The sequence below is a fragment of the Urocampus carinirostris genome, chromosome 5 (genome assembly GCF_059441175.1).
Source record: "Urocampus carinirostris isolate Australia breed hairy pipefish chromosome 5, RoL_Ucar_1.0, whole genome shotgun sequence".
Classification (NCBI taxonomy): domain Eukaryota; kingdom Metazoa; phylum Chordata; class Actinopteri; order Syngnathiformes; family Syngnathidae; genus Urocampus; species Urocampus carinirostris.
In genome coordinates, this window is record NC_142353.1 from 31629347 (window position 1) to 31633840 (window position 4494).

Sequence of the window (4494 nt, forward strand, 5' to 3'; positions counted from 1 at the left end):
AGAAGGTTCCCCCTTCCCCTGGAAACACTGCCCCCCTAAAATGATTCAACCCCCTGCCTCATTGGCTGCAGCCTGAAACCCAATACTCCCCTTAAACATTTTATTTGTCAACTGTCACGCCGTCTGAATTCTTGACATGCTCTGACTTTTAGAAAAGCCTGCATCAGTTGGCATTCAGACACTGGGGGGGCCAATCGTCCTTTCCAGGGGCTCTTTTATGTGGGTTACATAAAGGGTCATACAAAGGGGTGTGAAAAGCCATGGTGGAAACAAGACACCACTACCAATCAGAATGCCAACCATAAGAGTTTTTGATAATATCCTTATGTTATTTTTCCTGTCTGCCTGTATGTTTGTCTAGCTTTATCAACAATATATTGCCATTTGGGCTAACGCAGTGTTTCTCAAGTAGTGTGATCTCGTGGATTATTCTTTTTTTTTACTGTTCAAGAATGAAGTGCAAGTGCGCCCCCACTACTGTAGGAGGCAGTAGCGATCTCAATAGCAGAGTGTTGCGCTGGCGGCGAATAAGGTGTCAAACTCGTTCAATTTCAGTGGCCAATTGGTGGAAAAAATAATTTTATGGTGGCCATACTAGTAAATTAGAGAGAGAGAGAGAGAGAGAGAGAGAGAGAGAGAGAGAGAGAGAGAGAGAGAGAGAGAGAGAGAGAGAGAGAGAGAGAGAGAGAGAGAGAGAGAGAGAGAGAGAGAGAGAGAGATAAATGTGTCACGTCACATTTATTTTAACGCCCTTATCACAAAATGTCTCAAAGGACTGCACAGGTTACAATGACACCATCCCCTGATCTTAAACCGACATGCGGGCAAGGAAAAACTCAAAAACCCCAACATGAGGAAAAAAAGAAACCTTGAGAAGGGGCCTCACAAGTGATAATCCCTCTTCAAGGGTGACCAGGGTGCAATACACAAAACATAATGAACATCAATTAAAAATAAAAAAGGTAATACGTTCAAATTAGTCCAGAAAGTGTATTACAGCAACTACGCTTCAGGCCTGTAAAATTGCCCAAAAAGTCCTGGACAGTAACGACGCAGCTTACCATCTCTCCCGGCTGGTTGTTGCAGACATTGACATACTTCAGGTCCAGACACTCGTCCTCTGATTCATCTCAATACGTCCCTCTCCTTTGTATCACCACCAGCCAGGCAGTCGGCAAAAGACAGGAAAAGAAAACTATGAGATGGGATTCAATCATAAATTATTTAATAAAAGTGGGTCTTGTGTCTATATTTAAAAACTTCCATTGAGGTTGCAGATGAAGAACGTTTGAATCAAATCAGGGAAATAAGAGGTGGCAAGTCCATACAAACGTATGTATGTTAGTAGGAGATCCTTAAAGACACATCTTAAGCAGACTGGGATCCACTGCAAGTTAGCTAATATATGAGTGATTTAGTCATACTTTCGTTTCTTAATCAAAAGTCTCGCTGCCGCATTTTGAACCAGCTGCAAAATATTGATCCTAGACATCGGAGACCAGAAAGCAATCACTTACGCTAATCAAGCCGAGAAGTAACAGGCGCATGAATTATATAGCATCGGGTGGAAGGAAGCTATTCTAGTAATATTTTTCATATGTAAATAAAATGATGGAGTAGGACCAAATATAACACCTAGATTTTTGACCGAATCACTATGGGTGATATTACATTCGGTGAGGTTCAGAGAAGTAATTAAGAACAAATTAAAACAATGAGCTGGACCAACAATCAAAATCAATTTTTTTTCTCTGTTAAGGCGACAAACATTAAGTGCAATCCATCTTTGTATCACAGTAAGGCAGCCGTCCACATTTCTACAACTTAACGGAGCAGTTGTCTTCAGTGGCAGATGGGAGTTTAGTGTCATCTGCATAGCAATGGAACCTAATATTATACTTACGGATAATCTCGCCAAGCGGAAGCATATAAATACAAAAAAGAAGGGGGCCAAGTACGGAGCCCTGTGAAACCTTGTGTTCAGAGGTCAGAATGCAGTAGTTAACACATTGCATTATGTCTGACACGTAGGACCTAAACCACAAGAGTACGGTTTCTGAGATACCGATCAAGTCATATGTTGTGGTCTACAGTATCGAATGCAGCTCTAATATCCAGCAGCAGTAGCATTGACGAGGCACCAGAGGAGATCATTTATCCAGGGCTGTCTCAGTGGAGGGATTTGCTCTGAATGCTGACTGTACAGATTCAAAGAAGTGATTTTCAGACAAAGTCATTCAGCTGCTGTGCAATAACCTTTTTCAAGTCAATTCGCAAAAAATGGTAGATTTTACACTGGCCTATAATTACAAAGGCTTTCAGGGTCAGGGTTAGGCCGCTTATGCATTGGTTTAATGTCAGCAGCCTTGAAGGCTACCTGAACAATACCCGAGGAGAGCGATTTATAAAATATATTGGTAGTGACATAGAGGACTTCATAACAAGTGTTTCAAAAGAAAGGAATGAAAAGGAAAGAGACAAAGAAGAAAATACAGAGAGAAGAGAGAAATAAATAAATGGAGAGAGTGAGAGAAATAGGGAAAGAAAGAAGGAAATAAATGGAAAAAGAGACAGGGGAGAGCGAAATAAATCAAGAGAGAGAAAGAGAAAAGGGAAGAGAGAAAAAACTAGTGAGAGCTAAAAAGTAAGAGAAAGAGTGAGCAAGAGAAAGAACAAAAGGGTGAGAGAAGAAAAAGAGAAACAATAGAAAAGATGAGAAAAAGATGAAAAATGAGACAAAGGGAAAGAAAAAGGAGATAGAGACAGAAGAAGACTTGGAGAGAGACAGAAAAAGAGAGAGAAAATTAAGAAGAGAGAAAAAGATTCAAGTCAGGTCACATTTATTTGTACAGCCCTTAATTACAAAATGTCTCAAAGGACTGCATAGGATTACAATTACAGTACACCGAGACCCACAGTTTGACCATAGTTGAGGGTAGGAACGTAGATCGACTTGTAAATCGAGAGCTTTTCCTGTCATCTCAGATCCTTCTTCATTTCGACAGACTGATACATGGTCTGCATGATTGCAGATGCAGGTGGTGATCAGTTGACAGCTTCGCTCCTCTCTTTGTCCAAATCACGTGGTTGTATTTCGGTGAAACAAATACCAAATTGATCATCGAACTGCGGACTAGGATGACCTGGTGCCAGTACACATATGGACACCTTTATATTTGAACCTGGTGTTCGTTATGGACACGCCTTGACGGGCACAGAAGTCCAATAACAAAGCTCCAATCGGGCTTAGATCAGGGCCGTTCCTCCCCGTCATGCTGCTCCAGGTCTCACTGACGTTGCCCACGTGAGCGTTAAAGTACCCTAGCAGTATGAAGGAGTTCGCCGAGGGGTCCGCTATGAAGCACACCCCTCGGGAACACCCAAGGACACTAAGATTGATGGGTTACCGTAAATTCCGGACTATAGAGCGCACCTGATTATAAGCCGCACCCACCACAGTTTAAAAGGAAAACCGATTTTGTACATACACAAGCCGCACCTGTATACAAGCCGCATGCGCCCACATTTAAACATGTAACACAAACACAAAATTAACCCGACTTTGAGTCCCGCGATTGAAACTAAATGTCATTAAGGTCCACAGTCCAAAAATCACAGCCGGCGAAATGAACAGAAAATGATACCGGTACTTAAGGTTTGATGCAGACCTGCAGAGTCCAGGTCCCGTTGAAAGTAATCCAAGGAAAAAAGTGTATATTTCCAAAGGTGAGGGTGGGAAAAATATATCAGATGAACATATTTACTCACGCAACTCCTTTTTCTTTAACCAACTTTTTACCCCCTCTTCTTTCCATGTCTGTCCCTCACCTTTAGCGGTCCAAACTTAAACTCGGCACCCCGCGTTTGTTCCGCCCCCTCATTTTTCGTTCACCCGCAAAAGATATCAGAATAAGTGTCTAAAATAAATACAAATAAATACATTACAAAAATATACAGTTGCAAATACACATCATACATGGGTTACACATATTTACAAAGAAAGACGGTACACTGAGAGAGTTTTCAAAGCTTTGATAATAATCATATAGCTTTGACAGGGCAGTTAATGGTAGCAACACTCGAGCGCCGCTGACGGCCGTTAGAAAAATTACATAAATTGGCCGCATCACTGAATAAGCCGGAGGGTTGAAAGTTAGGGAAAAAAGTAGCGGCTTATAGTCCGTAATTTATGGTACTTTGAACTTCTTTTTGGTGCGTGTGTCAGGGGACCGGACCAGATCGGAGGCAGGAAGATGAACTCATTCGCGTTAACGATCAGTTACTTTTATTAAGGAAATAAAAGTCGTCCAACACTCAGGGACAAAAACAAAAAGGAACTCAGACTAGGAATACTCACAAAACAGGCTTTTACTCAGAACGGGCAAGTACAGGTTTCCTTAAGTCAAACAGAACAGAATAATGCAAAGTAATGCAATGAACCGGCAATCCCCAAAACCCGCCCTTGAGAAGCACACATGCAAATTAGAAAATCTG